We start from the raw sequence: 23,226 nt of genomic DNA on the forward strand, positions 1-23,226 counted from the left end.
CAAATGCCCTGCTGGGTTGGATTGACCATAATGGATTTGGTCCAATGACAGATATCCCGCTCTCATAAATTGATTTGATCTCTGAGGACATAAAATTAGAGAATTTTTACAATTGAAACATCAATGGGAGATAGACCACAACTGAGGACATGGAGAAAGTCAATGCCTGCTAAACTGGCACTGGAAGAATCAAACATGTTACTCAAGTGACTGGTTATTAATACTTCTGATCTGCTTTTATCTTAATTTTGTGAGGTCGCTGATTTGTTTAATAGATGAAATACATCTTTCTAATTTAAATTCAAAAGCAGCTGCAACTAGTAAATAAAATTTATTCCTAACTTCCATGTAAATTATTGTCACTGTAATGTTTTACCTATGATATGTGGACTAAAAATAACATGATGCTAATTCCAACTCCCCTTTTTATTGTTAATGCCGGTATCAACATATTTTAGCATTAAAGATGTGTAATCTATCACAGGGTCTATTTTTAAAATCAGTCACTCAGCCAGAGTCCGATTGCTCATAAATTCAGCATCGAATAAAGTGATCAGATTACATTTAATGCATTTTTTTTGTATCCGCGGGCCTCGGCTATAAATTAAAACCATCTGAAAGCGTCTGGAGTGCATTTCATTTTGCCTTGATTCATGCGCTGTAATATAACCCCTCTCCGATTCCCTGTGTGGCACAGGACAGCGGGGCGAGTGAGCTGAGTGCGTCAGGAGATTAAAACCTAACCGCGAGATTGGACTCAGGATGTAGGCATCAGATAATATACTAGAGATATAATGAAAGTGCAAACAAAAACCTGGCACAAGAGAAACGCCTGCTCATAAAATCTCTTCTCTCACCATTGTCTTTCTAACAAAAGAGATTCCACAAGCCTGGCGCCCTGCGAGTTATTAACAGTTGACTGAATTACATACTTCAGAAACTTAAGTGATTTGAGTTTTGCCCTAGCTTTTCCATTGCCAGACAGCGTGTGTAGCTGTCCTTATGAGGGCTAAGTAAACAATTGTATGAATGTGCATGTAATTGAAAAACTGACCCATCAATGAAATAAAGGTGTCAGAATATTGTGTTTCCTACACAGACAGGGAGGTCAATGAAGCAACTTTAGCAAATGCAGTTCTGTGAGGGGAGATCATGACGTGTAAAGCTCTTGCACTCTGTCAGTGCAGTGCTGAGCCCCTCTTCTCGGCAGGCTTGGTTTACACCTTTGTGTCCTTGTGTGCCCGGCTGCTGTAGTGATAGATTGGTCGTCGCTTTCACGTTGGGAGCAGCGCTGAATGAGACGCCTGCCGGACAGCTGTGCTGGCACACACTGCTATCCTTGCTGCCAAGTCGCAGAGCCTTTTTACCCCCTCTGCTCCCTGAACACTGCTCAGTGCTTACCGTCAGCCTCTTCCCTGTCGTGCTTCAATGACAAAACACACGTCAGGCTTTAACAGCTCACTTTGCACTGGCTTGGCGGATCCAGGCCAGCTTTTGTGTTATTGGCAGGGTCGCTGTCTGAGGTGTGTGCTGGGCCAGTGGAGCATACAAGGTCATATTTGGTCTCTGCTGTTCATGCTAATATATTAGATGACTCAGATGATTAGTGCAGACATACGCAGGCTGCAATTTCCCAGCCTTGTGGGAGCTGTTATCATTTTATTTAAAGTCTAAAACAACTCACATTAAACACCTTCCTGGGAGAGGCATTACAGGAGAATCCTGAAGTACCCATCGCTGTCAGGTTCTGAAGGCCTTGAATTGAGATGTACTTTTAGTTACAGTAATTGAAGAAGTTAACATGAAAAATGTAGAGGGGTGTAATATATGATTAGCATTTTGCTGTGGCACCAGACTCCATTAATAAGAGATGATGAAAAATCAATAGCAGTCATTACACCACTATGCAGGATAAAATATTAACTAGTTTGGAAACTGACCTGAGGAGATTTCTTTTCCTCCAGCAGAGAAGGCTTCATGTGGTTATTGGTAATAAACACCTACAGGAGTGCAAAAGCTAGCCAAGGAAACATCATATCTACCAAAGAAAGGGAAGATGAGCAGTTAACCTTCAGCATAATTAGATCAACGTGGCCTCGTATGTGTTTTTTGCCTCAGTCAAGTAAAGGAAGGTGAATGTATTTGAGCAGAGAGAATGATAAGTAATACAAATACACACTGGCAAATTCAGTTCCTGCATTTGTAGGCATGTATTGACCCCAGACTTCAAAATGTATATCATGGCTTTGTGGAAACATCTGTCAGTGTCATTGTATGGCTTCACAAATGGCTTTGATCTCTCCAAGCTACTTCAAGTGCGAATGCAGAATCTGTTTCTAAGGCATGTTATGATTGTCTGTATTAAAAGCATAAATTTTAAACAGGAAGCAGATGATGTTATTAACCAGATCCTCCATAATGTTGTTACCATTCTCACTGAGGACTGTAGTCTTCCTCTTTCTATCTTTTCTGAATAGATTCCCAGTGGAGGGATCGACATGGATTTCACAAACAATTTATCCCAAATTGCAGGAAAATTGACTGCAGATCTTACAGAGAGGACAAGAAAAAAAGAGGAACGAGCTTACGATGATCCACAGGGTATTTATTCACCAAGGCTCTCATGGTCGTTCCACAGGGTTCTCTCCTTTCAAAATAACCCACGGCCCCCTTTTCAAACCACCCTCCAACAATCACCACCCCCACCCATTCGTTCGCCGTTTCAAATGTATTAATGGGCCGGAACCTTCCTGGATGATCTTGGCCCTCTCCCTAATGAAAACACTCTGTGGCTGGATCCCAGTGCAGTAATCAGGATCTGGCCTCCAGAGCACTGGAGCATGCAACATGCAGAGCAGGAAGAGCCCCCCAGTGACCCCACACTGTGTCCTTCAGTCACCCCATGTTGCCCTGCGCCCTCTCTGGCCTGGGCCTCTTCTCTTCTAAAGCCCTCAATGCCTGAAGCCACAAGCCAGGACCTCTACAGTTTGAGGAGTTTGATAGGCTAGAAACAGCACCCATTACCGAATTTACTGTTTATGTAATGTCAATGAGGTGTAACGCTCTGCAGTATCACAGTTTTGTAGGCAATTAGAGTTTATGGAAATTCAAAAGATTTTGAGTATGTGTTGATATATTATTATCCCGTGGTAAGCTGTTTGTTTCAAGCTCATTTCTAGACAAAATGTTAGACAATATTTACTCTGACATGTATTCAAATAATCTCAGTATGTACCTCAGTGAAGAAAAGTTGCTGTTACATGTTTCAAAATATTACATCATCTTTAACTGTGAAAGCTGTGTATACTATGCACTCTGCTTTGGGCATCTCTGATTCATCATCAAATCAGAGCCCTCAGCTACCATAAACAGAAGCTAGCCGCATATTGTAAACGGTGAAATAAAAGCCTTCCACTTCCAGGGGAGGTGTCATTTTTAAAGGCTGATCGGGACAAAACAGAAGCAGAAACCATGTCTTGGGCTCTCTCTGTGTTTAGCCTGTCGGTAGCCAGAAAGCCTTTGTTTGGTCTGCTTTGACAGGCCTCCTTTAGTCTCCACTCTCTGTCCCCCCAGGCCCCAGCCTTCAGCCTCGAGGTAAGCCCGGCCAGATGTGGCGACCCAGGGTTCTTTACAGCTGCACGTGTAGAGGGGCACTAGAGTGATGGTGCAGTCGCCGGGACGTGCATCATCTGTTTTAACTTGTCTGTCTTCCCTGACAGACCCGCTGAGTGCTGTTTTCATTCCCCTTGGATAATATCTTTTACAGTTTCGCGAAACTGTCAGCAACCTAAAGCGGTGATCCCCACCTGCCTGTACTGTTGCCCATCACCCCTAATGACAACCAGACACCCTCAAAGACAGGGCACTAAGGTGCTAACTACCCCACGGAGCTACAGTACATCTAACACACTTCCCAGCTCACATTTTCCAGATAGAATGTAACGTTCAGTTTATTTAGCTGAAACATCTGTTATGTGATTTTACTGTTGTCTTTTAGTTTTTCTTTTTTTCTACTAGTAAACATGCACCATTTCTAATATTGGCTTTAAAAAAAAAACTTTGCACATCTTAGGGGTGTAATAATGTAATAGAGGGTTGATGTCACTCAAACTCAACGACACTAGATAAATTCTGGGGACCATTTTCGCAAATCGTGAAAAATGCCCCTCTTACTTTGGTTTATGCGAGAGACATTTATGTGTGAGCACTTCTTCAGGGCAATTTATTTGAGAATAAAAGAGGAGCCAGCCTTCACATGTGTTAGTGGAGCGTGTGACAACTACACTATGGTCTGCATTTGTTTTTCTTGGGCTCTTTCATTCTCTCCCTCTGACCTTGGGGGAACAAGGACCAGTGGGCAATTGTCTGGTGTCTCGAATAGTTAAGTCAGACATTTTGCTGCTCTACAAAGAACTGCAGGCCCACTAACTACTGAAGAAATTATAGAGGAAAAAATAATGAAAGAAAATCTGTCAGATATGAAGAAGTCTCAGCTTTTTAGTGTCAATGCTCAGCCAGGCATAAAATGCTCCATTTAGACCCCTGTTCCAGAAACAAAGCTTTCTGGCACAGCCTCACAGGTAGTGATTGTCTGAGAATGTACAGAAAGATTTCCATGTCTCCCTAGCCCCCTCCTTTCTCCTCCGCTTCCTCGAGCCCTCCCTCTCTCCTCATATGAGACTGTAGCGTTCAGCAGCTCAGCTACGAGTTGTGAAGCAAACTTGGTGAAAAGCAGCAGGAGATGAATCTCTTTAAGTCCCCTTGAACAACATAAAACAGTCTGGGCTTCCATTATTCAGGGGCCTGTGCTGCTTGTTTACAGTAGACTGGGCCCCGGTGCACCTGCACTCCGGATGGCCTGACAGCTTGATGGGCCCTTTAATGGTGATTCACTGGCCAGATATATGTGGATAAAAATGGAATTCTGGGAGAGCAATCTAATAAGAAAATAAAGCGCTGAATGGTTGCCATGGCTGTTGGATGAGCTTGTTGGGCCCTGTTCACCAGACCATGCTGGCTGGAAATCAAATCCAAACTTTGATCTTGGGGCTTTATTACATGCTATCACCTCAGCTATGGGTCCCTTCAAATAGAGTGTCACAGGGTCAAGTAGATGGTACTTTAGTTTTACCTTTTAAAACTCAGGCTTTAACCTTGATGCTCTGTAAACAGGAATTCAATCCCAGCGTTGAACATTATTTGGGTGTCTGTGGCAGTGTGCCCATAGTAAACTGTACAGTAAATTCTACACAGAAAAGAAATAAAATATCAGGCTGGTATGGAGCTATGCCAGAAATCTGACTCTAAACATAGCACTCAGAAGAAAAGAACAACAAGCTCACAGAAACCAAAGTTTACTAGGTTAACTTGGTCTCTGGAGAAATCTTTCTTTCTAAACAAGCAAATTAAAACACAGCCAATTTTATTGTAATTATATTATTATATAATATATATGATTACATTATAATCTAATTAGCAGATATGATCTTTTGAAGGCATCTGCCCCTGCTATTCCCAGCCTTTCGTCAGTGAGATATAAGGTATCCAGAGGCAGTCCAGTCTCTATGATGTTCAACAGCATGTACCCATTAAATACAGAGTGCATGACATGGTGCACGCACACACACATGAACACATACAAACGCTCGCACTCACACACAAACTCATATCCAGGATTCTAACGTGAGGTGCATTGATCTCCCTTGTCATATATCATTAATGAGGGTATTAAATCCATGTTTAGGAAGCAGAAGGCTGGCTTTAAGCTGGTTTTGCTGGAGTAATGCAAAAGACCCTTGCAGAAATCTCCCCCAAGGAAGTGCCGAGCTCTGGCTCTCTTTGGCTGAGGAGCACATTAATGGAGTGATGTCATGGTAGCTCATATAACTTGCTCTGTCCAGGGACAGGGAGAAATTTCAAGTCTCTGACCCATAAAGTGACCCTAAATCAGCAAATGATAATGTGCAATTATTGAAAGCATATGTTCATATAAATACCCAGACCAAAAGCTGGCAACGCTTCTTTTTTGTGAGAAAAAATATTCAGATTGACGATAATGTAGGAAGCAAATAGCATATGATGCATCCTTATAAAAACCTTGTCATACTGTATACCAGCTGTATTGATCAGGCTAAAATTCTCCCCTACGTGCCTCACCCCTGGGTTATCATCGCATCATTACCATCCGGAGTTTGGAGAGATGCTACAGTATGATATGGCAAATGGACTCACTATTGATTTTGTCAGAGAAAGACAGAATGGCAGATGGAGAGGAAATCAAGAAAGAACATCTGGAAGGGGACAGGGAGAAAAGGGTGTGCAAAGGGCCTCAGATGATAGATGATACAGGAGGATGGGGATACGCATAATCCTGTTGAAATTTGCAACTGTGCAACACAGAACAATTTCTGTGGAACAAATATTTAAAGTCAGTGAACCTAAAATAGGCAGGTTTGTTTGTTTCACACTCTTTGTACTTTCATTACACGTGATTTAAAAAAAAGAAAGTCCATTTTTTATCTTGTATTAAAGGAAAATCGAAGGCTGTAGCACATTAGAAAATAGCAACTTTTCTCTGACTAATCCCATTATGAGAGGGAGTCTTCGCTTTGGAGCAAAGCTGAGGTGTTAACGTGATGAGCAGCATGAATGCTGAAAAAAAATGGGACAATCCTTCCTTTCGGGAAAGGGATATCCTGAGGCACAGCTATATAGACCTTAAGTGCTGACAAAGAAGATATTGTATTTTTCCAGTAATCCTTTTAAACACCACAAGGCAGAAGCATACAGTTCATTTCAGAGTAATGCTTTTAAATTTCATTGAGGAAAGACTCCTTTTGTGATTTTATCAATCATTTATTACAAGCCTGGCAGAAAAAGGTGAATATTCATATGCATAAAAGTCACAGTGTGCTTCTACAAAGATAAATACTAAGAAAATAAAATAATCGCAGCAGTTCCTTCTGAATCAGGTCATCCACACACACACACACACACACCAAAAGACCAGTATTTTTTTTTCTCTTTCTTCCCACTGGCTTGGTTTGTTTTGTTCTGCTTGATTAACCGAGAATGCTTGAAACTGTATGTATTGTTTCCGCACCATGAGCAGTGTCTAAAATATTTGCTGTGCATTAAATACTTTAGCAGACAATCAAAATCCTTTCAGCACTCCCCATTACTGTGAATAGGCTTAAGGGAAAATAATGTGCTGGGCATGCTGGTTTCGGAAAACATGTCAACAATTTATCGTCAGTAGAGTTTCTTGCTGTCAGGTGGAGCTTACTAGGGGCTACGATTAGTGCGGATTTGTGTGATGCACCATAACCTTGACACTGAACTGTGAAACAGCTTCACGCAACATTCCAAAGCACCTGTCAATCACCTCACACCTACAAGGATAAATATCCATCTGCTAGGCCAGCGCTTTGAAAGATGTGTTAAAGTGAGTTCTGTGTAGCTGTTTTAGTTACATCGGGAATATGTTTTAAGATATATTCTTGGCTGAACTTTCTGTTTTTGCACCACAGCTGTCATTGTGATGTGCAAAGATCAACTAAATACTCAGGAAGACTGTGTGGTGACTTTAAAACATATAGTTATACCTTGAGAAGGTACAGCCAGTTGCATCGGATGTTGCCAGGTCTGTCTCCCCAACGTGAGACTTTCTGACCAGACAGTCTTCTCATTATGACCAGCACAGGTGGATCCTTGCTCTAGTCTGCTCTATTGTTCAGGCTTTGGGCACTATGAGAGTACCATTAACAGTAGAGGTTATGTGAAATGTGAAGGTGGGAGGAAACACATTTTTCAATACATTAATTTTTAGGAAGCATCTTTCACAAATGTCTCCGCTATTAGCTGACCTGTGGGAAGCTGCTGAATGAATTTCACCCAGCGTTCAAGGTAGGATGGCAGCTTTTAGGAAGGGCATAGGTCAGAGAGCATTTGCTTTCATAAAACTGGTTTTAATCACTCCTTTGCCACTTACTGCTTAGACTGAACTTTTGGAGAGTGCACGCATGCGTGTGTGTATCCATTTTCCTCTCTACCTGTTCAAATCTGCTAGCTTCATTTGCCCTTCGAAGATATAAAGAGAACTTAATTTATTTATTGTAAAGTCACTATCTACAGTAGCCAAGGGGACAGCAAAAAGGGCATAAACCACTTAGCAGCTAGAAGTCTTTTTGAATTTATTGCAGGATTTTTAACTGGTCATTTTCCTTGCCAACAACTGCACATACTTTATGCAACATCTCATGGCTGAGAAATACAGGAAGTCTGGCGGCTTTACCGGGGGAAGCTGGAAGTGTCGCAGGGCGTCCCACTGAGAGGAAAGATGGACAGAGGTGTGGTGGAGTGGCCAGGGCACCTCACAGGAGACCAAAAAGGATTTCACACCAGTTGTGGCCAATTGTTTTGGCTCATTTCAGAATTTATCCCAACTCCACCTCAGAGGCAGACATATGGATATAAGAAACCAATAGTTCTACATAACACATCGGGAAGTAAAAATATGTTAATTATTCAAGCTTGCAGTAAAATAATAATAAAAGAATTCTCTGGAATGCTTTTATTATTACACTGAATACCATTTGTGTTGTTAACAATAACGAGATTAATACACCGGCCTCACCCCCTGCCATTCCTCCTGGATTATGGTATTGGCTGGGTGGTGAAGCTGTCAGTCACCAACATGTCTGGACGCATCAACCCCTAATCATCAGAGTTTTAACAAAGCCCCTCACTTCTAACAGCTTAGGAAGATTGATACATCACAGGAGCAGGCACCACTGCCTCAACATGCACCTTAATGCAGTATAAGTCTTTCAAAACCGAAACAGGATGAAATGGCCACACTCCTAAAGCATGTTTTGGAGACCGATTCCCCTTTGGGCAGATTAAAGCATATATTTTCCTGGTTTGTATCTTGGATTGGATGTAGAGTTTGACAAAGGCTGGCATTCCCTTCGACATCCCTTCATTTGGTGCTCTGTGCCATCAGGCCTCTTGAGGGTGGGAGATGAGTGGCATGGTGAGGTCCAGTACACGTTTGCCTGCTGGTGTGATGCAAGGGCAGTGTTTATGCGACATCATAAATATGCATGTTGCTTTGTGAAGTGCAGGGGCATTTATGACAGTAGAGTGACAGTATTTGCACTTTCAGAGGTCATTTACCTGTCATCTACTGTGACAGTGGGGATCAACAAGGCAGAGGACAACTACACATCACAACTGATAGGACAGTTTGAAAGGGTTTAAGTGACTAAGGGGACTTAGTTTTAATTAATTATTATGATGTAATGCAATATTTCCCCTAAATTATAATTGCTACCTTACATGTAGCTGAGCAATGATCTGCATGAGATGAGAAGAATTGTACTTTTAAGTATTTATAAAAGAAATCGCAGAAGACATATTAAGACATAGTGTTTTTCTTCTTTGGTCTTTGATTGTTCTTTCTAGCTTAAGGATACTTTTCATAAGCTGATTGGGGTTAATACACTAGCCAATAGCACAATGCTGCACTTCTGTTCCACTCTGCTCCTTTTTTGGGGTGGTGCTACTTTGGAGTGTCTACATCAGCCCTAGTCTCAAAATAATGTTTCCCAGACCTGAACACTGGCCCCAGCATGTGGTATCACTTTGAAGGAAGATTAGCAAGGCTGATATCATCAGGCCTTGTGACCTGATGCTTGTCCTGTGGCTGTATAAAAACATTATGAAGATGTCTTGGCTGTGAGGTTGTCCCAGAGTCCCAGAATTTCTTAAATAATAATAATCTCTTAAAATAAGTAAAATGACAGAATATATTAGGTGAGCCACTCTCAGGACATTTGGCATTTCGGGAAATTAAAAAAAAAACCCACTTGGGCATAGAGACATTTCCATTTACAAAATTCTAATTTCAGACTAGAAGTTGGTGAAAAAACATCAACTGTGGTGTGTGATGTCATCTTGTAAGTAAGTGTAGGCAGCAATGGTTGAGTCTTTTCCTGGAATGACACGGGGTCAGTCAGAGGAGGTGCTCATCAGCCAGGATGAGCTCTGGATATCTACGCGCCCCCGCCTAAGACAGATCACGCGATGTGGAGAGCTATGTCCAAATGAACACAGGTGCTCTGATTCGTCCTGCGTGTTCAAACACAAATCCAGGCCTCTAGGGAACCATGCTATCCTTCCCCAAAGAGCATCTGCCTCGGGGGATCTAATGTCAACAATGAGGGGATGTTTTGGAGCTACGGTGCAATTTAAAGTTCTGAGTCAGACGTGTATGGGGTATGTGTATGAGAAAAAAGAGAGCAGGAAAGGGGCATACTGGACACTGGATAAGCATTCCTTTTAAATCACTAAAAAGGTATTTCACAATATTTTTCATGAAGTAAACAAGTAAAAAATAAACAACCAATGGATATTCAAAGTTTTACAAACTGAGCCCTGTAATTTAGACGTTGTCTGCATAGATAAATGTAATGTGTGAAGCTATAACAGGTATAACAAGAAAACAGCAAAAAGATTTGTACAAACTACAAATCACATGTGTCAGTAAGTGGAGAGCCTGATAAACCCCATCAAAACCAAACCCTGCTGTGCCGGGACTCACAATAGCTCACTATTTCCCGTCTTGGATACAAGTCTCAACAACCTCCTCTCACTGGGTCAAAGTGCTATATGGCACAAGTCCAAACACAGGCCTACAATAAATAGAGAGTGCTTCAGAGTGCATAGAGTCTTGCTTCAGAGGGACAGTGTTTGGATAGGCCCTCCTCCGTCTCATGCACATGGACTTAAGTTGAAATAATGTGCTCACATGCTGCATGCTAGATTTATGTACCTCAAAGTGCTGCTCCATCTCCTCAGCTTAGTGCTCTCGGGTCTTTCACCAACATGTAACCTCACATTGATAACTCTAAGGCACATATTGCAACAGCAAACAACTGCTGGGGCACTTGTAACTTGAGTCCATGACAAGTATAAACATTCATTATGATGTTGCCTTTTTTGTCAGTTTTCCTTCCTTCCGTGTTTACCGAGCTATAAGATGGGAAGTGCTAGCCCCTGGCTTTTCCTTGGAGTTTGTCCATTGTCAGTGTGTTATGAGCTCACATGATTAGTTATGTGTGCAGGCAATCATTGGAATATGTGCATAACTTTATATTCCGTGTAAATTACTAAAATTCAAGTAGTGACAATGCCTATGGCAGAATGAAGTAATATTTATGTATAGTGTTTACTATACAAAAATGTGCAGGGTGGAGGTGGATGCCAAAAAAATCAAAACAAACCTATTTTCTACTTTCCTCTGACTGCCTGGATCTGGGCTGATCTGTCCCTGGCATAAGCCCCGGGCACAGAGAGTGAAGATATACTCCCTAAAATGATCGTCCTGTGCAAGTCTTACACGGCTCAGCTAAAAGACTCATTAGGGCTGGAAGGACAGAAGAAAGGCGGAGGAGTCTGGGATGGTGCAAGTTTGTTTGCGTATGAGTATGTGTTCGGGCAGAAAGGGAGTAAGTATGATCAAAAGCAACGGGGAGGCAGGAAATGATGCAAGGCTGTAAAAAAGACAAACTGCTGGTGGTGCTTATTTTCACTACACTCACCACTAAAAATGGACCAAGGTCTGAGGGCCTGAGAGGTTAGGGCTGATGCCTTGGAAGTGACCAAACTCTACAAATAGCCCCCCTGCCCCTGTCTAAATGTCATTGTTTGAATTCCGTCTGGAATATGGATAGTTCCTACAGGGTCAGGATCCCAGGAGATGGATATTTCCCTCTTGTCCAAATCTACAGAGGAAAGGAAATATTAAACAACTCCACTGCACCTTGATGTTTCTGCAGACCAATCTTTTTTTTCTGACAGAAATCCTTCATATTAAGGAAACAGACAAGATGCAGTGCATGCTCTTACCATCTCTAAATTCTGCACCGCAGCATCAAAATGACACGGAGAAATACAAACTGAGAAAAATAGAGGATAGTGTAGCTGCATTCTCAAACAGGAAGGTAAGGGGCAGTAGACATCAAACTGTCACTGTCAGTCTATATGCGGCATCTCCATAAACTGCTGGATACAGACTGGCTCAGCATGAGGCCAGGGCCCCCATTCAGCAGAGCGTTCCACTAGAGTGACCCCAGGGAAGCCCTGGGCCAGGTAAAGTACTATCCCAGTGCCTGTCTTCTGCATCTAGAATCACAGCCCATCTAATGAATGAGACAGAGCACTTCCACCACTGACTCTTGGAGTCATTAACAACCTTCACTCACAAAGATTTATAACTTCATGATAAATGCATGTGTGACTAACCACAATAAAGACACTTCCAAGGATAACAGTTTATTTTTGGTCAAGCGCGCGCGCGCGCGTGTGTGTGTGTACGTGTGCCTTCTTTTTGGCAACAGCGGAAAAAAATCCCACCATTTAACAAAATTTGGGACAAAAACAAATTTTGCGGATCATTTCGATTTTATAATGATGCCCTTTATGGTGTGCACTTTCAAGATAACTTCAACAAATTTCCAAAACTGATATTTCTAAATACATATATTTATAATATGTCAATCTAATATACATATATTCAATTTAATCTGTGCTAATATATGAGCTACACCTTGAAATAGAAATAATAGAAATAGCCCTCTCTACTGTAATGGAAACCCATAAAGTGGATTATATGCAGAATGCATGTGAAGTTTAAGTAATCTGATAAAACCATCAGTTGGAGCAAATCGCCAACAAACTTAAACTGTGCGCAGAAACACACACAGCTGCACATGGGAACAGACACACAGCACTATCTGGCAAAGAACACAGCAGGTAATCTGAAGCAGTTCCAGGACTGTGCTGCTTAGATGGCTCCATGCCTTGAGGGCCTGCTAAACACTACTCCCTTGGCTAAAGCCCCATAGAGGAAGAATCAAGGAGAAATCAGTGTCTGAGCTCATCCAGGCCTGCAGCACAGAGAGCTAATAGTAAAGCTAACCCTCACCTGTCCATGAAGACTCCCACCTCCATGTGTGCCGTGAGTGTGTAGTGCGTGTATTTTGCATGATGGAATCGGGAGAATATCTGTGCTCATGTGTGTGTGTGTGTGTGTGTGCCAAGAAAGTCCTTGCCAAAAGCGCAGCTGCCTTCATTGTGACGCATGGTTCCATCCCATCTGATCTATCTATCCAGAAAATGAAAAACCCACTTTTTGTTTTTTTTCCTTTGATACCACTCCGCTGCTACCTCTCTCTTTCTTTCAATTCTCTCCTCCTTTTTTTTTTACTCCCTTTGCTTTTTATCTCATAATCTCTTCCAGTCATGCTGTCTGAATGTTCTCTCTGAATGTTCTCTCTGAATGTTCTCTCCAGCCCCAGCTCTCCTCCTGGAATGCCATTAATTCCAACATTCCCATCTCTGTCTAAAGTTAGATGTTTAGACCGCTCACTTGCCATGGAGTTAAGATATTGTTCTGATGAAAACATTCTGCTGCCTTGTCCTGCTTTCTTTCGCTGCTAGTGTGAGCCAGAGGTTGAGAATGGATCCAATAGAAAGAAGGTGAAACCTGTTTAAAAGCACTCTTTTTATACCCCCAAACATATGCAGACAAAGAATACATTTTTCTGCACATTATTTTTTAATGATAACTATGCTGGACGTTAATAGAGAATGTTATGATGATACTGCTTGAAAAAAAAACTATTAATGTATAAAATATGATCTCTGATGCATGAGATTTGATTGCTCATATGCATTTACGTCTGCAAAGATGGAAAGAGTGCATACTCAGGATCAACTGAAGAACAAGTCAGTCACTTTTAAACTCTCACAGGGAGACCAAGGGCAATACAGTGCAGCATACAAGTCCGATGAAGTCGACTGCTTGCATATTGATCAGAATGGGGGAAAAGTAAAAGATCAATGGGAGAGGTGGAAGACTGCTGAAAATCTGGAGGTCCTCATCTACTGTGAAAAAGATTCCCAGATTATAGAGAACAGGTGAGAAAGTGGTCGGAGGGCTCAGGCTACCGATGTTCGCTAATGTATTTCTCAAGCGGCCTGTCATTTTTACTTCTTTTTTAAACCTACATAAATTAAAATATGCTTTCAAAAAACTTTATTAAGCCCATTCACACAAACTAAACAGTGTCCTTCTAACCAAAGGTTGTCGTGCAATCTGATTCAGGCCAAACGAACAAATAAAAGCCTTTAAAAGAACGCCTCGACTCAATTAGGCCTTTTAACCGAACCACGGCAAACAAATCACTTTGTTGATCAATCTCTTCAATAATTAAATGCCGGGCAATAGCTTTTGTGTTTGGCTGCTGTCAATACAACTGAAATTTATTTCTCACTGCCTGTACAGGAAGTCAATTTTTACAACCTTTCGATTTTTGACTGTGAAAGCAAATAATCTGAATGCAGCAGTGAGTGGGGTATTAAACAGTCAGTGGTGTAACTGCAGACGATGATGAAAAGACTCGTTTTTTTTGGTTTTGTTTTTTCCTGCTGCAACATTAATCAATAGATGAATTTAGATATGCCCTGCAGTGCTAAATCCCATGCACTATGCTCAAGGAATGTTGGCGCACAATGCCAAGATATACAGGATATGAATATGATATAACCATCCAGTAGTGGTACTATCCACTGCAGTAATCTAACATGATGAAATACATCCTCTGAAAGCATTTCACAAAGTTTTCTGCAAGGGTTTGATTGTGTCTCATGCTGTAGTCTCCCTCTGGATGAGACTGTATATCATTATTTTTTCCTAACCTCGGGCTATTTACTACACTTTACACTGACGAAATAACTTACTTTCAATCGGCAACCCTTGCCCTCTTTGTAAGGTAATTTCCCTGGCTGAGAATGGAGCAACCAGAGGAGGAAGCAAAGGGACAAATTATCCTCTGTGTCTAGACAGGTACATGGGCAACAACAAAGGCTAACCTCTACAGAGAACAGATCTGAAGAAAAGACAGGCACACGGTCAAATCTCTAGGCTGCAACCCAAGGTTTTCAGAATGGCGAAGCAATGTACAGTATTTTTAACTGCACAAAAGTACATAATTATAACAAACAGAAATAAATAATAAAGTTGTCAGCCAATGGAAGGAAGAGTACGTGGGGAACATAAATCACACAAGTATCACAATGCAGCACCTCCTTTAGCACAGTCCCTAGAGAGAGGGTCTGGGCAGACTTAGATCCTGGACTCTCTCACAGCCATGTAAATCATACCTGCTGTATTAGACCCTTCACTAGACCCCAACAGCTCCCTCCAGACACTAGTCACAGGTCCCTTGCTCAACTGTTAATTCAACCCAGAAATCACTACAGCCACTGAGCCCGTTGCTCCAACATAAGTCTCAGAGGAAGTGCTCTAACCCCAACCACAAAACTCCAGACCTCTAACCTCAGATCCTCCAGGTCCATGAGCTCTTAGCTTGAGTCACAGTTGTGATGCTATAGTGGTAAGGTCCATTTTACAGTTATTCCCAAAACTAAAAATAGCATGACGACAACTCTCAGTGCTCAAAAAAATGAGAATAAAGAAACTTGCTGGATTAAAAAAAAGGAATCATAATGATAATGGAAGATATCCATGTGAAGAAAGCCAAAAAAGCTGTTAAAAGCTTCACTTAAGAGGCCATATTTGATCCTTCCAGACACTTCATTGGGAGCCCAGCAGGAGGAAAAAAAAGAGCAGTTGATGGAATGCAGCCATTTGTTTGACCCCGTGGCCGTCTCGGGGAGGAAGGCCGGAGACAGGTAGATATATGGCTAGTTTGTTATTGTGAATTCCAGATCCTGTGATTATCTCTGACTCTCAACCTTCTGGAGTTTTTTAATCTGGGGATTCTTGAGACAGTTCACTTGCAGCCGCTGACGTCGCTTCACGCTCACCTTTTTCTGACCCCCTCTTCACTACTCTAACACTGCACACACAGCACACATATGCAAAAGCTACAGGATTCCCTGTTTAAGAGAGAAGAAAAAAAAAGAAGTGGGGGAAAAAAAGCAGTACCTTACAGATTCCAGGGCCAGGGTAAGGTTTCGTTTTAATGTCCGTTTGCATGAGGATGGGGGCCCGTGGAAGTGGGTTGCTGGGCAAAAAATGGGGTTACCATGGAAGAGTGTGGGGTTAACAGGAGTTCCCCATGGCAGCCTTCCATTCTGCACATACAAGCCTGCTGATGTCACACAGCTACTTGGAAGCTGGATGACGAGACGCAGCTTTTTTGCTGCCACTTAAATCGCTTCTCTCACTGCTGAAGGAGAATTGGAAATAATGTTAGCTGTAAAAGATGGTGATAGACAAGACAAACAGGAGACCCCCGATAGCAGAGACTTCTAGACAAAAGGAATCAAGTTTCTGCGCCTTTCTCCAAATGAGAGGTGGCTGATTGAAACCAGATAAGGTTAAAATGGAACTGTTAGGTCCAGTAATGAGATTCCCTGAGTGTATGTTTGGATTAGGTGATTACAGAACTTGCCTTCCTCCTTGCAGTCACTCAGACATGCACACTGACACAGTCTGTATGTACAGACACCTACACGTATGCAGGCGCACACCAAGCACTAGGCTATCATGAGGGTAAGAGTTCATGAAAATGGTGAAATACAACTCTGTCTTCCTGTTTCTATACTTTATAAGGAGGTGTAGCAGAACAAAGGGGAAATGGGTTATGAAAATAGACACAGCTGGTAGAGCCTAAACAATGGGCCAGCTGGTTCTTTTTGAAAGTAATGATCCTCATGACTTCTAACACACGTGACAGGGTGTGCAGAGTTACCAATAAAAGTAAAGCAGAAGATGAAAAGACAAGCAAAACTCAATAGTACCCGAGCGTCAGACTAACACCTGCCTATATGCAGGTTAATGTCAGATTCGGGATAAATCCAATGCAGACTGAAGCTCAAAAAAACCCAAACAAACAAGCAAAAACAAAAAAATCCCAATTTTATTTTTCTCCATCTGTGGAAAAATCTGTTCAAATGATCAGTTTTTAAATCGCATTTATGTTTTTCCCCGAAATTAAATCTTTCATTCTACCGATTCGCCTGTAGTACGCAGGCACTCTAGCGAAGTATACTGACATATGTTGAAAGTTTGTTGGCTTAAGTATTCAGATAAAAAATATGGCGTGCATAATTAGGTGATGTTTCCATTTTTTAACTGCTGGGACAACACTGTCAGAGAGGCTTGCAGCAGCTCACTTCAATAACGGTGTGTGTGTGCATTGTTCTTTTGAAAAGTTTGTCACAGTGACAGCGTCACCAGGGTTTTTGACATCGCCTGTCATGCTGAAGATCTCTGCTGCCTCTGTTGCTGTCACTCCTTATCAGCACTCATTTCTTAAGTTTATGCTTGCAAATATTCAAAAACCATATTACCATACCTAGAGCTGCCAGGGGGGCAGAAATGAAAGGAGGCAATAATCTCTCTCTTTCTTTATCTGCAAGCTATCCTTCAGCAAAGTATTCTGAGCTAAGAATTTTCAGCAGGCTTATATGACTGAGAAGGATATTAATGTTTTGATTGTCATCTTTTTTTTTCTAAAATGATCCAGCTTGTGTTCTCTATGGCAAACACTCTAAAGTTATTCTTTTCTAAATTATTCTATTTTACCTCAGGTTAAATGGCAATGTCACAAAAGAGCGTATATAAAATTATTAAATACGGCACACAATAGTTTGGGGAGTGTGGGGGTGGCTTACATGCACATTTAATTGCATTACAAGACAAACACTTAGCACCATAATGCAAAATCACAGCAGTACAATTTCACAGTGCTTCCACACAAAAACATGCTGCCTGGCATGCATTTTGGCATATCCATCACAATGCTCCTATCTGCAAGGTGCAGGGTAACCTGATTTAAGGGCAACTTATTGGATTTGTGGGAGGGACTGAGAGGGGTGGAAGGGAGAAAAGAAAAACAAAAGGGAAGGATTAATCACGATGCAGCGGGATGACAGTGCCTACAAAGGCGGCCATGAAACAGTTGCTTGACGAGAGAATGATTGCAGGATCTGCAAGTAACCGGCTGCCACTGGCGATGTTCTTCCTCCAACTCAACTTGTCAGGTGTAATCATTTTGTTAAGCTTAATGTTTTATGCAAATGCACTTGGGGAGAGTTTTGTCAGGGGGCTGGTTGTTTTTTTTTTTGTTTTTTTTCCCCTCAGTGTGTGATGTATGTGTGGGTATGTATTGTGGTTTAAAGTGTGTATGATGTGGCGTGTGTATGTGAGCATGGGGAGTGGGGTGGAGGTGGTCCATATTTGGCAATGTGTATGTGTGTGTGGTATTGTTTCTTAAGCACTCTGAAAATATTTGCATTCCTCTGAACCCTGCCTGTGTTGCCCTGATTATTTCCTGTATGCATCAGGGTTTTCTCTCACAGAGATCACACAGCTCAAGTCACATCACACATGACTGAAGAGGAGGGAGCCATTGCTCACGAGTGCCTCTGCACTCTTTCAATAGAGAGGAAACAATAAAAGGATCAATGAGGAAAGGAAAGAACTGATATGTTTATACACTTCCTTGGATGTAGATGGCAGCTGATTTTCCACAATCTATAGACTCAAAGCTTAGTATACTGGCATGATGTCGTTATATTGAGTCACGTGACCTATTTTTATATTTTGGAAAAAACAGACTTTCAAGGTCAACAAGACAATTCCAACAAATGTCTCCTTTGTCCTTTGTATTAATTGAGGCAATTTTCCAATCACTTTCCATATATTCAAATAAGACTTTTCTTCCCCCATTTCTGTTTATGACAACAGCAATGACAACTATATTGTATTATACAGTATTACCCCAGTCTGTTACAGTTAATAGGCCATACATCTTTCTTAACGGACGCCACTGTATCAGCCTCATGGGACCCGGCAGACACAAACAGCCAGCCACACTAACTCTCCCAAATCAAAGAATGTTTCATCTATAAATAACTAAGGTAATCAGCTCTAAAAACCAGCAGAGGGAGAAGAAATGCATTGGGATGGACCAAACCTAACATGGCCCCCAGGTATGCTTTATGAACTTGCACCTTTTTGTACTTTTATTGAGCTATATCATTTTTTATGGTTCATCATCATCATCAGAGGATCTCATGTGAAGAATCAAAGTCTAATGTCAGTGCAGAGGAAGGAAAGAAGTCGGGCTGAATGCGGTCTTAGCCCGGGGTTTCATTTTCAATCGTCCTTTTTTTTTTCCCCACACATGCCTTAATTCGCTGCCAGATGCAATAAAACGGATGTAGCCTGTGGAAAGCGGGGTGGCTGTCTTATCTACAAGATGATATTCACTGCCTTGCCTTTTTCTCATCACCTTTAAAACTCCCTCACAGTTTTATACAGCTGCCTGAATCCTACGGAGCAGGTTCACTCTTCCACATTCTCTAGTCAAAGACAGGAGAGACTGAAATTTATCCATGCTTTAAAACCTCACTGCTTTGAATGAAATTTGACAAATTGCTCATTTTAATTCCCCAAAGAGTATATGCCCCTAAGCTTTCACCCCTCAAGTTTAGGTTACATCTTTTTCATCATTGTCTTGAACTGAAACTGTTTTGGATGGGAAGCTGAATGTTGATGATTCGTGACTTTGAAAATTATTTTTGTGTCCAAAAAGGGAAAAGGCTGTGTGACTTTTAACCTCTGGTTCTGTAGTGCATCTCCCATGTGCATACAAGTCAGAGTGAAAATATTTGAAGATCCTGTTTAAACTGACATGACCTACAATAGGGAATAATAGCACAAAGAGGAAAGGGGGAGATCTAGAAGCTTGGTATAGTTTAGAACTATTTTCACAGCTTTTTTTTTTTAAACAGAGAAACTATATCTGGAGCAACCAACTTCCAACTTATAATGCAACTCTACAATAATCCAAATTATGCTAAATGCTAACAGAACAAAAGCTATTTGTTGTTCAGTGAAAATTGATTTAGACATTATTTCTGAAGCAGTTTTGACTAACAGCCACTGGACTGAAAGCTCCTGTAAATCTAAATATCGCCAGTGGAAGTTGTGGAGTGCACACTGTTCTGATTTCTCTTTGAGTTTAGCGATAATATAAGGGTTGTTATGGAGGAAAGGAAACCATGGCAACAACAGATGGCCTCCACGTGCCGTTTGTCTGTCCATTTGTCTTGTCGGCATAGCTCATGGGGTTTTTCAGAGACTGGACTCAAGGGAAGCAAATCGACCAAGTAAAAGGACATTCAACCTCTGGAATCTTGAACGTGCACTTCTTCTCCAGGCTCCTTGTGTAATCTGTGATTTAACTATAATTGCCTAATGGCGAACTCCACTGATTATACCACAAACTTTGTATAAAAGATAAATATCACCACCATTACGTCACAAATTGGTTTGAGGACTGCTGATTTGAAGTTGCAACTTGCTCATTTTTTAATTTTTTTATTAGCACAGAAAAGGAAAGAGGGGATCTGACTGAGAACTTAAGGAAAGTGACTATCATGCACTGAAAAAGACCTTAACCTAGAAAACAAGAAAAAAACTTTCATAGGAAAGAAGGGTAATTTTTTCATAGACTTTGACGTAATCAGACTTCTTTTTGCAACCAGACGGGTATCCTCCTATACTGGTAATTAGAAAATGCAGATTTAAGGCACTGCATTGGATTTAATTTTTAGATGCAGAAGCTAAGCTCATTTAACGATAAAGTCTAAAGATTAATCTAAATATTAGGACATTAAACGTGGTTGAAGAACACTACTGTGAATAATTCTTTTCTAGGCTCCAAAAGATGTTTTTTTAAAACTGGCTAAATTGGACACAGAAAGTCTTCAAAGTGCAGTGCAACACTGGACAATTAGTCGCTTTTTGGTTGTTGTTTTTTTATTTTAAAAAATGCTGACAGTGTTACAGAGCTAACACAGAAAAATAGACAACTTATAACAAATTTAGAGCTTCCAATTAACCTAATCCCAGGCATTTTTTTGGACTCTGAGAGGAAGTAGGAGTACCTGGAGAAAACCCATGCAATCATATGGAGAACATCACACAAAAAGACCTGGCTGGCTTGTGGATTCAAACCCGTGCTAAACACTGCACAGCCATTGTGCCGTCTGCTCATAAGTAAGCAAAGAAAAAACTTCAGTTTTCAGTAAACACTGAATAGTGTTTTAAAATACAGTAATTAGTGTGTGTGTGCATCTCTATGTGTGAAAGTGGACCACCAAACCAGAGCAGAGAGGACAAGCAATGTTGCAAATGACAACAAAGGACTTCAACACTGCTGCACAGGCAACAATAAAGTGGCATCCATGGGTGCAATTACAGAATTACTAGAGTGGTGTAGTGGCTCTTTCTCATTAGAATATTACCTCTGGCTCCCAAAAAACAAGTTGAACCCCATTAAGATGACCTTCACTGGTACAGCGCTCATTAAAGAATGCTGAAATGCTCTTTTTCATCTGTGGCCGTAATGAGGGGACCGGTGTACATATCAATATTGAATTTTATCAAGAAGGACCCAGGCAGCAATTATAAGGACCTTTTTGAAAAGTTCACTTCTATTATGCCCCTCTACCACTGGTAATGACATTGTGGCCATAATCGCTCCCCCATGTAGTTAATATCAAATATGAAACCAGATATCAGGGGCCCCGGAGACTGTGAGTGCATGCTTTGTGTGTGTAAATGTGTGTGTGTGCCCGCATGTAAGCACTATCACAGTGTAAGCAGGTGCGTCCTTCATTGCATTGTGCCTTTAATCTTTTGATATTACAAGCCATTCATCATTTCATCCTGACACCTTCATAAAATAAAACATACAGTAATTAATTTTGGTAGATGCAGAGACAGAAAAAAAACGTAGACAAGAGGAAAGGATGATGAGAAGATGAGGAGAGGGTTATAGAGACAAGGCTTGAGAGTCCAAAATAAAGATTAGATTTATTATATTTTATGTGTCACATCCAGTGCACATTTTGGATGTGTCAAATCAAAGGAATAGGGCTAATGGAGTTTAACAAAAATTTAATCTACTAATTTTATGCTTGAATCCAGAAATACAGGCGATTTCTCTTCATCAGTATGACTGTATAAGGCTGTGTGACTGCTAGATTCAACCACTGATAAATGTCAGTTCAGAACAAAGGTACTGCAACATCCACTCTATTACTTTACGTCACTCTCCCCAACATGCGTTTTCAGGTTCATACTGTAGGCATCTGGCTTGTAAGTAGCTTGATACAAATTTTAGATTAACTATATCAACAACCTTATTCCTGGGCACTAAAGCTAAACCTAAACGTAAATACATGAAATTTTAACTTAAACTGACATTTTTGGATTCTGATACACGCATGTACAGAAATAAAAAAGATAAATAAAAGAAAAAACTGCCAACAAAATTTACAACGTGGACCGCACACTGCGTGCAGTATACTGAATTTTTTTTCCTCCACTAACTCATTACTCCATTGCAACTTGGTTCTCCCTGTCAGTCGTGGTCTACACATCAGCCTCTATTACACACAACTACGCTCTGAACCCTCTAACACTGCTGCAGACAGTGAAGATGGATGCTTACACGGTGGAAAGTATGAAATTAAAAGGAAGAGTCTGATAAATTGACAGCAGGCACCTCAGGATAGAGAAGCATGAGATGGAAAGATCGACCTGACTTGAGAGTGGAGCGTCGGGCCGCTGAGGAGAGGCTGATGGATATGCAGCGGGGTAAGATGTTTGGCTGTGAAATTGTTGCTCTGTTGTGTGTTCTTTATTTCATTTGAGATTTGCATGTTTATACTGTATACACTTTCTTTTCCACTAGGCTTGGTATTCTTCAATAAATAAATAAAGAAACTAACAAATATAAAACTGGAATGCCTGCAGAAATCGCCCTAACACTTAAGCAAGTTTAACCATTTTTTGTTACAAAAGAACACTACAAAAATATTTCTGCCACTTTAACAGTTTTTGTAAGTAAATTATTTACTTTTTATGTATTGTGGTTATAACTTCTGGCCAGTGCTTACTAAGATATTAAAAGAATGATTTTTGATCAAAAAAATATTTATGGATTAAGTCACATATTTCCTGTATTTTTCCCCCCACCATTACGATTTTTTTAATGGTCTTCACTAACTAGTGCTGTGCACACTCTCTTCCAGGCTGAGACTCTGGCTCACCTCCCAGCACATGTGTGTTAAAATTTAAGTGGCAACAACCAAGACATTACTGTAACTAATTTC

At 41.0% G+C, this 23,226-nt stretch overlaps 1 protein-coding gene and 1 long non-coding RNA gene across 4 annotated transcripts in view; one reads left to right on the forward strand and one right to left on the reverse strand.

Annotated features, from left to right (window-relative positions):
• Nucleotides 1-23,226, reverse strand: part of LOC120435023 — a 49,527-nt gene that overhangs the window by 13,033 nt on the left and 13,268 nt on the right. The window lies entirely within an intron of this gene.
• cdin1 (CDAN1 interacting nuclease 1) overlaps nt 22,464-23,226 on the forward strand; it is a 65,389-nt gene continuing 64,626 nt past the window's right edge. Inside the window, exon 1 of the mRNA XM_039603756.1 lies at nt 22,464-22,708. The gene's annotated coding sequence lies outside the window, so the exon portion shown is untranslated. The remainder of the gene's footprint in view (nt 22,709-23,226) is intronic.

The sequence above is a fragment of the Oreochromis aureus genome, linkage group 19 (assembly GCF_013358895.1).
Source record: "Oreochromis aureus strain Israel breed Guangdong linkage group 19, ZZ_aureus, whole genome shotgun sequence".
In the NCBI taxonomy this organism is placed as follows: Eukaryota; Metazoa; Chordata; class Actinopteri; order Cichliformes; family Cichlidae; genus Oreochromis; species Oreochromis aureus.